The 13,386-nt window shown below is 48.9% G+C and overlaps 1 protein-coding gene across 1 annotated transcript in view; it reads left to right on the top strand.

Moving 5' to 3' along the window:
* The window catches only part of DNTT (DNA nucleotidylexotransferase), a 599,319-nt gene that overhangs the window by 158,112 nt on the left and 427,821 nt on the right, over nt 1-13,386 (top strand). The gene's annotated exons all lie outside the window — the stretch shown is intronic.

Here is a 13,386-nt window from a genome sequence, read left to right as displayed (position 1 = left end):
ATTTTCCTATTCTCTAGTAAATGCACCAAAAGCCATTTATATTGTTATCCAGTTGTGCATTAAATGCTTTATGTTGGCATACGACAGACCTGCCGAGTATAGGTTCAAGGCAGTCGTGCGCTATCGTCTTGTGGCCATAACACATCATCAAACAGTTTTGATGCCGCTATCTTCCAAGCAATTTAGCATTTATATATGATGTAAAATTTAATTACAGACATAAAAGGATAATTTATTCCCAACATCGTATACTTCCTTCTTTCAATAAAGTGATTTTCATTTAATTCCAGTGTATTGTGCGTATCAAGTTACATTATAATGAGCGGTATTGATTTCCAACAGCGAAATCCATTACCGTGGCCCACATTTTTAGTAAAATCAACCCACATGCTTGAAAGGAATAGTGTTATAACTAGATAAATAGGAAAATAGTAGATTTATGTTGACAATTTTTGTCATCTCAGGACGAGACTTATAAAAGGTGGATAAAACAAGCTCCAAGTACAACTTGTGCAGAAACATTAGGACTCTCATTTACATCCATTCATATGTGTATGGAGGAATACAAAAGCTTTTTGTTGGATTATGAGAGAAAAATAAATTGTGGGTTAGGTGCTCACTAGGTGAGATAGATCCTCATAGCCCAAGGACCCGGTGGACACACAGGCGTCTGTGCCGCAGACAGTTGAGGCATGTCTGAAACAGGAATCAGCGTTACAGGAGACTGCAGATAGGTAGTAGAGGTCCTGGAGGCAACAGACAGGCAGCAGAAGTCCTGGAGACTGCAGAAAAGTAACAGAGGTCTTGGAAGACTGAGAACAGGTAGCAGAGCTATTGGAAGTTGCAGACAGACATAACACGTCATGGAGACCACAGACAGGTAGCAGAGGTTTGGAATACCAAAAGCAGAGCTACTGCAAACCATAGACAGACAGCAGACATACTGGAGACCGTAGACAGGTAGCAGAGGTTCAGGAAGATGGGTAACAGGTATTAGTGGTACTGGAAGCCACAGGCAGATAGGAGATGTCCTGGAGCCCACAGACAGATAGCAGAGGTCCTGGCAGACCAAGAAAAGGTAGTTTAGGTATTAGAAGCTGCAGGCAAACAGGAGACGTCCTGGAGACTACAGACAGGTTGCAGAAAGTCCTGGAAGGCCCAGAACAGGTAGCAGAGATACAGGAAGCCACATGCAGAGAATAGACATCCTGGAGACAGCAGACAGGTAGCGATATCCTGAAAGACTGAACCGGTAGCAGAGGTACTGGCAGCTGCAGGCAGACAGGAGATCTCCTGGAGACCGCAGACAGTTAGCTGAGGATCTGGAAGACTGAGAACATGTAGCAGAGGTATTGAAAGCCACAGGCAGAAAGGAGACATCCACTGACCACAGACGGGTTGCAGATGTCTTGGAAGACTCATAACAGGTAGCGGAGGCACTGGAATCTGTAGGCGGACAGCAAATATCCTGGGGCCCATGGACAGTTCATTGTGCACAGACAAGCAAAAAGTTTTAATACCAAGACACAGGTGTGTGTCTTGGTAGGCCTTACATAGACCTAGGTAGATGATCAAAAGGGAGCACGCTTAGCTGCTTGCTAAGCCCAACTGGGAGCGCAAGAATGTTTGGCGGACTTGAGTGAGTAGAGCTGAGCACTGACCTAGAACAGGTGTGTAACAGTATCCCTCTCTCACGGTCCCTCCTAAATGAGTCCGTAATGCGTAATCCGGTGTTGTTGCTGCACCTTTGGGAACTATCTTGGAATTCTGTCATGCATCAACGCAGCAGACAGTTGAGGCATGAAGTCTCGAGGACCTCTGCTACCTGACTGTATTCTCCAGGACCGCTGCTACCTGTCTGTAGTCTCAAGAACCTTTGCTACCTGTCTGCAGTCTCCCGGAGCTCACATAGTGAGCCTAACATTGTGGCCAACTGCTAGATGTGTTATGTAGAAATTGTCAAATGCAAAATAACTCTGACATATAATTCTACATAAAACATCTGTTATGTCTCACATGGTGAAGTGGATCCTTGAGGTTTTGGGTCCAGAAGAGCAGTTTTAGAACAGCATGTAGGGTTGGCACTAAAGAATGATGTAGTAGAGCTGAAAGTAATTTCTGGTAAAGCAGAACTGGATCGGGTATGACTGGTGATGTCTCGAAGCCAATGGAGAAATAAAAAATAATTCTGTACAATCTGTATGTAGAGTTCTTCCACTAAAAATTTTAATTTACAGCCTCTACAACTTCACAAACCAATTGCAAATCACCCTGTGACTGCAGTATGCAGTAGAAAACAGCACAAAAACGACACCATAACTATGGCCATGACACAGGTTGAGAGACCAATGATTGCTATGTGTTGTGACTACATTGTAGGTAATGGACTCAAATTTAGACCCCTAGGTACCATGACTTTGACAGGCAAGTTGCAAAAAGCTAAAGGTGGTTGAATTATATGCTTGTCACAGTACACTAGGGGGTCATAGCGATATTTGGCCACATAACCTCTGTTGTTTTTTACACTGGACTTATCCATATTTTTTACATTGATGAAATAGGATAGGTCATCAATGTCTGATCGGTGAGATTGTGACACCCGGCACCTCGCCTATTAGTGCTGGACCCAGTCTTGGCGGCGGCTGGAAATGCTTGTTTGCGACTCTGCACAGCTCTGTAAACTGTACAGTGACCACGCCTGGGTACTGTACATCTGCCCCCTATTCAAAGCAATAGGTGGTGGATGTGCAGAACCTGGCTGTTGTCACTACTCCATGGACGGAGCTGTGCTGCACAGCTTTTAAATTGGGTACTTATTGCAGGCAGCAACACCGGTAACACGGTAACAGTTGATCAGCGAAGGTGCTGGGTGTCACATCACCACCGATCAGACGTTGATGACCTATCTTAAGGATAAAGCGGGCTTTACACGCTACGGTTTCGCTACAGCGATCTCGTTGGGGTCATGGATTTTGGGACGCACATCCGGCCGCTGTAGCGATGTCGTAGCGTGTGACTTCTAGGAGCCATTTTGGATCGTTGCAAAAACGTCCAAAATCGCTCCTCGCTGACATGGGGGTCCGCTGCCAGTTATCGCTGCTGTCGCTGGGGTGAAGTAGATCCTCGTCCCTGCGGCAGCACACATCGCTATGTGTGACGCCGCAGGAACGAGGATCGCCCCCTTACCTGCCTCCGGCCACAATGCGGAAGGAAGGATGTTACATCCCGCTCATCTCCGCCGCTCCGCTTTCATTGGGCGACCACTTAGTGACGTCGCTGTGACGCCGAACGGACCGCCCCCTTAGAAAGGAGGTGGTTCGCCGCTCACAGCGACGTCGAAGGGCAGGTAAGTACGTGTGACGGGGGTGCGCGATTTTGTGCGCGACGGGCAGCGATATGCCCGTCGCGCACAAACGATGGGGCGGGTCTCATGCTAGCGATATCGGGCCGGATATCGCAGCATGTAAAGCCACCCTAAGTCATCAATGTTAAAGCTTAGGATGATCCCTTTAACGATCACAAATTCTTTTTCGTATTTGGTATCTTTGCATCAAAAAAGGCTTAATTGTTAAAGAATCAATGGAAATAAACTGATTACAAAGTGTCCTTTGCAGTCATGCAAGTGTGATGCCCCTGACTCTATCAGGGTGTCACAGGGAACTGCACCCCTGTCTTTCGTGGTGCAGAACTCACCCTCCATGGTTCTGGGATCCTAACTACTGGTATTGCTTCCATCAGCACTCAAATCCTAACCACACCTCACACCACACCCTGTCAGGCACACCAGTGGGTGATCTAGCTGGAACAGGGCCACCCGCCTAGGGGTCAGGCAGACTGGTGGGAGGGAGGAAGTCAGTTCAGGAGTAGTCCCAAAGAGTGAGGAGCTGGGAGTAGCAGCTCCCTAGAGTTCAGGAGTAGCTCCCAAAGAGTGATGAGCTGAGGGAGTTGTGGCTCCCTGTGTGATCTTGGTTGGGTCGCAGACGGTGGTCTGGGACCAGAGGAGTCGGAGACCCGGTAGCAGTGTATTGAAGAGGGTGTACCAATTTAGTTTTGGAGAATGGTCCGTACCTGAAAGTCCAGTAACCGGACCGGTACCGAGCACAGCAGGGTATAGGACCCTAGATCAGGAAGTAGCTTTACGCAACCTGGTAATTCACCTGTGGAGGATCGTCTCTTTATGAACTTTCCCCAAGAGCTCAGAGATCGAAGGCGCCAACACAACGAGAGGGATAGGGCTTTCCAGCTTATGCAGCCTGCAAAGATCCCAAGTGTCAGCCATCGAGAGCACAGCTCTACAATTTAAATATAGGGAGCGGGACCCTGACATCTTGAGGCTGAAGGGTCACTCAGCAACATCTACACAATTGTGCAAGGAGGCAGGCTCCAGACCACTAAGCAATACCAGTAAGGACGGATACCCGGAGGAGCTCCCCAGAGTGGCAGTGTGGCGCCCTGGACTAGCCAGGGGCTACAGTTAACAACTCACACACACACACACCCCCAGCAGGTCACAGCAGTCATCTCCAGTGAGACCTGATTTCCTCCCTCGGTTTCAGACAGACACACCAGGTGGGCGGAGTGAGGCAGATGGACATGACCACCGAGGAGTCTAGCTGGTCTGAGGCAGGAAACAAGACAGACAAGTCCAGGCAGAGGAAGGGAAAGGAGGTGTGCAGAGTGGCGGAAGCAGACAGGGGCCTAGGTTGGAGCCTAGGACCCTCTTGTAGTCAGTCAGGCAGACGGTAGTGGCCATCTGCAGGGGCCGGGATGACAGTCCTGGTGGAACCGTAGCTAGCCGGGACAGAGTGGTGGCCCGTCCGGTACCGAACTGGGGAGCCAGCTGGAAACCGGAGCACAGGAGGAGCATATAAAGAAAGTGCAGGGAAGGATGCACACTTTTAGCCTGGAGTCAGGGGAGAAACTACAGCAGCCGGCTGCGAGACCCGTCCATCCAGCTGTTTGTTTTACCAGAGACTCCATATACGTTATTGGCTGAGTGAGTACCACCGTGCCGTCTGCCCCACGACCCTGCACCCCACCAAACCCTGCCGTCCACTGTCCAGTCACCATCACCGGGCCCCGGGACCACCAAATCCCCCTACCCAAGGAGGGGAGAGAAACATCTCGGCTGCTCCCTGTCATCGCTCCCGGTATCCCCCGTCCAGAGCAGCGGTGGTGTCCCAACCTCACCACAAACCGTGGGTGGCGTCACGGACCGACTTCCCAAACCCCAAAAACTATTCCCCTTTCACTCATGGGCGAGGAGCGCCGCTCGAGTCCCCGGATCCGGCCCACTGCTCGAGCCACCGAGCAGCAGTAGCAGCAGCACCGGACCCGAGCGTGGTGAGCGCAGCATCCCCTCCCCGCCCGCGATAACTTGGCGTCACGAACAGGATCTTACCATTCTACCACCTGGTGGAAGTGCGCCTCGTGTCCCGCCGGAGGTGTCCGGCCGAAAATTTTCAGAAGCCGCCATCTTAGGCGCGAAAAGTTCCCCGCTCGAGCGTCTTCCCGAGCAGTGGAGGCGCGAAAGCCGAAGCTCCGCCCCTGAAGAGGAGGTGCCAGAAAGAAAACAAGGGGGCAAGGATGGCGTCCGGCCGCATGTGAACCGCGGCTGTGGAAGCAGGGACGCCAGGACTCTGCAAGTATTTGGTTCCTGGAGCATCGCTGCACGAGATGTCCCGTCCGTCCGGCACCACTGAAACCTCAGTGCCCATGCCCGCGGCCAATGCCCCGACCGACCCGTTACCCCTGTCACCTGTAGCGGAGCTCGCAGCGTCTGTGAGGGAGGGCCCAGACCTGGGGCCCCCAGGCTTTACTTTTGTCACCACCCTGCCACCGGCCCCGGCTTCCATCCCGGCCGCACCGCCGATGACGACGGCCCCGACAGTCCGCCCTGCCGCAACGGAGATGACGACGGCTCCGGCAGTCTGCCCGGCCGCAACGGCAGCGAAGTACCCGTCCCGTTAAATCTGGGCCCGTTTCTGGACTGGGGTCAAGGGGTGCTGCCCACTTCTTAGGGGCAGCATCAGGGCTAGGTTGTTTGGGTGGGTGACTGAAGGACCCGTTCCGTTGTTATTATTAAAAGTGTTTTATTGTTGTTGCAACGGTTGAAGTGATATGCCTCCTGTAAGGGAAGATTTCTGAACATGCTTGCTTATTTTCTTTTTCAGTTGTGAAAATAAAACCGGTGATGGACGGGCAGCCCGCGGATGGTCTGCATTTAACCAAGGGGGAATGTGGCGCCCTGGACTAGCCAGGGGCCACAGGTAACAACACACACACACCCCCACCCCCAGCAGGTCACAGCAGTCATCTCCAGTGAGACCTGATTTCCTCCCTCGGGTTCAGACAGACACACCAGGTTGGCGGAGTGAGGCAGATGGACATGACCACCGAGGAGTCTAGCTGGTCTGAGGCAGGAAAGAAGACAGACAAGTCCAGGAAGAGGAAGGGAGAGGAGGTGTGCAGAGTGGCAGAAGCAGACAGGGGCCTAGGTTGGAGCCTAGGACCCTCTTGTAGTCAGTCAGGCAGATGGTAGTGGCCGTCTGCAGGGGCCGGGAAGACAGTCCTGGTGGAACCGTAGGTAGCCGGGACAGGGTGGTGGCCCGTCCGGTACCGAACCGGGGAGCCAGCTGGAAACCGGAGCACAGGAGGAGCATATAAAGAAAGTGCAGGGAAGGACGCACACTATTAGCCTGGAGTCAGGGGAGAAACTACAGCAGCTGGCTGCGGGACCCGTCCATCCAGCTGTTTGTTTTACCAGAGACTCCATATACGTTATTGGCTGAGTGAGTACCACCGTGCCGTCTGCCCCACGACCCTGCCATCCACTGTCCAGTCACCATCACCGGGCCCTGGGACCACCAAATCCCCCTACCCACGGAGGGGAGAGAAACATCTCGGCTGCTCCCTGTCATCGCTCCCGGGATCCCCCGTCCAGAGCAGAGGTGGTGTCCCAACCTGACCACAAACCGTGGGTGGCGTCACGGACTAACTTCCCAAACCCCAAAAACTATTCCCCTTTCACTCACGGGCGAGGAGCGCCGCTCGAGTCCCCGGATCCGGCCCACCGCTCGAGCCACCGAGCAGCAGTAGCAGCAGCGCCGGACCCGAGCGTGGTGAGCGCAGCGTCCCCTCCCCGACCGCGACATCAGCGGTACCAAGAGACTTGGTTTACCCCTGTGTCAGAGTCTGCTTAATGGTTGCACCAACCTCCACACAGCCTGAGTGAGTACACTGCTCTTCCTGCATCCTGCCTGCTCGCATAGCCTGTACAGTGCTATCCGCCACCTATATCTCCAGAGTCCCGGGGTCTCCCCTACCCATGGAGGGAACACCATCTGGCTGCCCCACTCCATCTCCCCGGGTACTCCCATCGGTAGTATGTAGTTGCGGTACTCCCCTTACCGCGAACCACGGGTGGCGTGATGAACCTTCATCCCCTGTAAATACCCCCCCTTACATTTGAAGTGGCCGCAAGCCCCCAGGTCCGGAGACCCTCGAGCCATGATCCGAGCAGTTCGAGTGCTGCTTGGGTGGCATACAAGTGATCATTTTTGCAACACATGTTAAGTTTCCCGACGCTTAACATTGTTTAGTGCTCATTAAAATCCATGGCTACCTGTGTAATACAAGACAATACAGGACATACAAAGTGAACTACAGTCTTTATGGTTGTTCTAAACCATGGCTAAAAGATGAGGTTCCTGGGCAGAGGATCCCCCTGTCCTGAGCCCAGTGTTCTGCAATGAATATATATTAAATAAAATTGCATTCTGTTGTTTGGAGACTTGTAACAGGTTTGGGCCATGAGTCTCACTTTGCCTTGTGAGACTCTGGAGATTAAATCTGTTTTCTTTCTTTTTGGTGTAGCAAGGGTTAATGTCAGTTTTCCTTGCCAGCAGCTTCTGATTCCTTTCCTCAGGTGCATTCTGTTTGTGACCACTCCCATCCCCTTCATATGGTCACATCTCCCTTTAGAGGGTGCCGGTCATACTGATTCCTCAGTCTGAGACTTGGCCTTGAGGTGGAAGGAGCTGCTGGAGCCCTTGTTATTTGAAGCAGCATAGGCTACAGTCCTGGTGCCTGACTGCAGCCAAGATGTTGGAGTTTATCTTTGGTTTATTCCCTTGTTTGTCTTCCTTCCCTTAATGTGGTTTTAGTGCAGTGGTCGGACCACTGTTCCTCGCCTGCCTTCTCACTAGGGTAAGCTCAGGGCTTTTGCAAGGGCATTAGGTATCCTGCTTGGTGATAGAGTGAAAGAACCTGGCTACAGAGTGCAGGGTCAACTGTAGGTGGGTGCAGGAGGTGTCCATCTTCCCTCTCCCTAGCTGCAGGGCTCACTGCTGTTAAAGTGTCCCTGGTGTCCCCTGTGAGTCTTGTCATACACTGGACTGCAGTTTGTCTGTGCTTGTCTGTTGCTCCGTGTACCGGACAGCCCTTGGTCCATGCGTGACCAGAACCAGACAGGACTAATAATAATATTAATAATAATAATCTTTATTTCTATAGCACCAACATATTCCACAGCGCTTTACAATTCAGAGGTTCATATACACGCAATAGTTATAGAAAATACAATATTTAAAGCAACAAAGACAACCATGTGAGAGCTTACAATCTACAATGCAGTGGGGTGGGGGGACAAGGTACAGGTGCTTATTTACAATGACAATCCAGCCATCTCAAAGAAAGAAATGGGGGGTAGATAGAGGCTGCCTGAGACAGTCAGCCAATCTTTGAGATGCTTTTGGGTGCAGTGGAATTTGATGGAGAGTTGTTGTGAGAAGTCGTGGAGGGGCTCTATGTGAATTTAATTAGATTAGGGAGTGTGATAGGCCACCCTAAAAAGATTTGGTTTTAAGCAGCATCTGAAGCTGAGTAAGTTGTGGATCGTCATGGTTTCTTTGGGTAGAGCATTCCAGAGGATTGGTGCAGCTCGGGAGAAGTCTTGGATCCGGGAGTGGGAGGTTCGGATTAGTGTGGACATTAGTCGAATGTCGTTTGCGGAGCGTAGAGAACGTGTGGGGTGATAGACAGAGATGAGGGTGGAGATGTAGGGGGGTGCTGCACTGTGGAGAGCTTTGTGGGTGAGAACAAGCAATATGAATTGGATCCTGTGATATATGGGCAGCCAGTGCAATGACTGGCACAGAGCAGAGGCATCCGAGTAGTGGTTAGCCAGATAGGTGACCGTGGCTGCTGCATTAAGGATGGACTGTAGAGGAGAGAGTCTAGTTAGGGGTAGACCAATTATTAGAGAGTTCCAGTAGTCAAGGTGGGAGTAGATTAGGGCCATGGTGAGGGATTTTGTAGTTTCTATGGTGAGAAAAGGGCAGATTCTAGAGATGTTCTTGAGGTGCAAGTAAAAGAGCGGGCAAGAGATTGTATATAGAAGGTGAAGGAGAGATCGGTGTCAAGTACCGTATAACACCCAGACAGTGAGCCTACTGCCTAGGAGTTATCGTGGTGCCGCAAGGATCCAGGAACTTTACCAAAAAGCTTTTGTTTCACAACTGAACTTTCCATATTCAAAGGCTCCCTCTTATTATAAGGTTGCAAAACCCTACTGTGTGACATTGAAATTTAGGCCTAAGAAATGGATCAATGGAACCAAAATATCATAAATGCTGTAAGTAATTGATGAAATGAACCTACAAAGCAGGAGTGACAGAAGTCAGAACTAATGGTTTGCCATGATTATGTATGAGTACCTGTAACATTGGGCAAAGAATACAGGGAAACTAGGTGCATAATAGACAATGGATGTGTGAATAAGAGTGGCTTTACACGCTGTGACGTCGCTAGCCGATGTTAGCGATGGCGAGCGTGATAGCACCCGCCCCTATAATTATGCCGATATGTGAAGATCGCCGCCGTAGCGAACATTATCACTACGGCAGCGTCACACGTACTTACCAGCTCGGCGACGTCGCTGTGACCGGCGAACCACCTCATTTCTAAGGGGGCGGTTTGCTCGGCGTCACAGGGACGTCACTAAGCGGCCGCCCAATCAAAGCGGAGGGGCGGAGATGAGCAGGATGAACATCCCGCCCACCTTCTTCCTTCCTCATTGCTGGCGTGTGGCAGGTAAGGAGAGATTCCTCATTCCTGCGGCGTCACACGTAGCGATGTGTGCTGCCGCAGGGACGAGGATCAACTTCGCCCAAGCGACAGCAGCGATAATTGGGAGAGGACGCCCATGTCAACGAGGAGCAATTTTGGACGTTCTTGCAACGATCCAAAATCACCCCTAGGAGTCACACACAACGACATCGCTACAGCGGCCAGATGTGCGTCACAAAATCCGTGACCCCAACGAGATCGCTGTAGCGATCTTGTAGCGTGTAAAGCCCGCTTTAGGCACATGAGGGTGAGGGGGTGCGGGAAACAATGACACACGGTAAATGGGAAACCTAATTGTTCCATTTTTAAAGCAATACACATCGGCACAGTTCACTGAATATATTAAAATATTTTATTTACTTATCTTTATTAAGTTAACTTTCAGAAATACTGTCTGTATTTGTCACTATCAAACGATAGCAGCAAATATATTGGAGGAGCAGCAAAAATTGCATCTCTCATCCTTCATTTAGTCATTTTTACTTCTTCCAAATCTTTATCTTGCAGTGAAAATTTAGGAAAGCCGCAGATTAAATACAGCCTTGATTATTTACCAAATACTTTTCTCCATTTATCATTTTAATATGTACGTGTGTTTCGGGAGACTTTTGAATATTTTCTTCTGCTCTGCCAAGATAATTTATACTTTCATAGTTTGCATCAAAGATTTAGATTTCACACATGAATCAATCCCAATCACCATTAATAGAGCAGTCGCTGTAGCTGTAGCTTTCTGCTTGGCTTCACATCACTGTTTCTTTATATGTACATATCTGATGGGATAATCTAAAAATACCAAGGCATCTGCTATTAGTTCAGACAAGCAATCATACATGTATTGTCCATTCATGTGTTTCGAGAATCAAGATAGAGCTCTATCACCAGATCTCACAATGCAATCTGCATACATTATGAAATAGAACTCTTAGACCTGATGAGGCTGGTGTACTTATTTTAGAAACCCGCTGTCACGTTCACCTCCCTGCATGTAAAGACCAGTGGCAGCCTTTGGACTGGAGCCTCTCATCTGGCTCTCTACAGTTAAATGGGTTTTAGTTTCTCTTGGCACTGAAGTGGTTAAGAGTCAGTTTTTCTATTGCAGCCCTTTGAAGCAGTTCCTTGCTGAGTGTTTTCAGCTGCACTCACGCTCTTCAGGGTTAAATAGAGGTGTTACCCAGCAATCTCTGCTGAAGATACAAAGTCATTTGGTCTCAGGCCGCCTTGGAGGAAGGTTCTGCTGTTGAAGTTTCCTGTGCTCAGGCTATATCATTTTGGTTGTTTTCCCCCTGTTTGTCTTTTCTTCCCTGGTGGTTTTTTAGTGCAGCTGTGAGATCTAGTGAACCCCACAGGTCTAATATATGTCTGCCAAGGGTCTCAGGTTCTTGTTCGGCGACAGTTGCGGAGGCTGTATAGAGACTGGTTAGGAGAGGAGGGACAGCTGCAGATGAGATTAGGAGGTACCCACCAACCCCTCTCACTTGTTTCAGGGTTTCCTGTTGTTTGTCCCTTGTGCCCTCCTTTTCTTGTGTTTTTTGTTGTACATCAGGCGCACATAGGTCTGAACGAACCCCAGTATGCTTGCTACACCTGATATGTGTGACACCCATATAATGCTGCGGCACGGTGGCTCAGTGGTTAGCACCACAGTCTTGCAGCGCTGGGGTCCTGGGTTCAAATCCCACCAAGGACAACATCTGCAAGGAGTTTGTATGTTCTCCCTGTGTTTGTGTGGGTTTCCTCTGGGTACTCCGGTTTCCTCCAACATTCCAAAGACATACAGACAAGAACTCTAGATTGTGAGCCCTAATGGGAACAGTGTTCCAGATGTCGGTAAAGCGCTGCAGGATATCGTAGCGCTATATAAAAAGAAAAATGTATTTATTTAATGTCTGTGTAACCCAAATTAAAAGTTTTTTTGCCTAATATTAAAATTTAGTATCCAGATTATACAGCCATTGTGACATAAATTTTCAAAGTATGTACAACGGTCTCAGCAGGTAATAATATACGCAGTTTGTATTGTAATTATAACAATACTGTTTGAGAAGGGGGAAATCCTAGAACCAAAGAAGTGAACTCACAAAAGAATATACAGCAAGTGGTTATTAATTAAATTTCATGATACAAGAAGTTAAAAGGAGTCGCATAAGAATTGGGACACAGAAAAATTACACTGTAGAAATGATTATGGAACTAAAGTGGGAATAGTACAATCATCTGATAATGTAAACCATAGACTGCTGAGACCCCAACAACCCAAAACTAATCGTCCCATGTAATGAAAAACCACACTCAGATATATAAAAACAGAACTCTCTTTATTTGGAGATTTAATAACCAAATCTCATCTTTTAGTGGATGGTGGTCGGTCACAGCATAAAATATTAAGATAAAACCACGTAAATAAACCACAGTAAACCAGTACAAAGCATTATGCCGCTGCTGGACTCCCAGCACAGGTAGCTTTCGTACAAAAACCATCAACGCTGTTAAATTGACCGCCAAGGAGGAGCAAAGTAGCAAACTGCGCTCCGACCCCCACCCATAAAATAAGGAACACTCGATAGAAAGAAATAAGTCAGCTCAAATTTCCGTTAAGTATACCATCGGGAAACAGAAGCTGTGAAAAAGTGCGCTGCAAAGCAAATAAAACGTGACACTCCAACATGAACTCCATGATTCCTAAATAGCCGTCATGTCATACACGTGAGGACTGACCTCTGACTAAACCAAAGAAACCATGGAACACATCATAGTGGAAAGTTGCGTTAAATAAAGAGGCAGAGGTCATTTCCAGCAGCATAGAAAAACAAACTAAGAGGTAAAGAGGCATCCGGGAGATCCCAACTATTGGTCCTCGATGCCTTTCAGGGAACATCCAAAACCTGAAAAACCCAAATCCGCTTCCACGTGCATGGTTCTCCCATTCTCCTGGTCGCCCAAGATAAATGAATGGCCAAAAACGATACCACATGTTTGACACCATCTGTAATAGAGAAAATTGTTACAAACGCAATAAAACCGGTCTAATATACATGGAGAAAACTCAGCACGGCAACTATAAATACGACGAATTTCAGGATTGGCCAGTAATGGCACCAATTATGAATTAGCACCAATCTCCTAGCCTCGAGGCTGAGAAACACAAAGGAGCAATTAAAATAATATTTATGAGAGGGGAACCATTGTCATGAGGTAAGAACGAAGGACCTGAACGGCGAAAGAAAAGGTAATTGCAACTAGAGACAGGGGAAACTT

This window comes from Anomaloglossus baeobatrachus, chromosome 5 (assembly GCF_048569485.1).
Source record: "Anomaloglossus baeobatrachus isolate aAnoBae1 chromosome 5, aAnoBae1.hap1, whole genome shotgun sequence".
NCBI classification, from domain to species: domain Eukaryota; kingdom Metazoa; phylum Chordata; class Amphibia; order Anura; family Aromobatidae; genus Anomaloglossus; species Anomaloglossus baeobatrachus.
The sequence above is the reverse complement of the archived record's forward strand: the minus strand, read 5'-3'. Positions and strand labels throughout refer to the sequence as shown.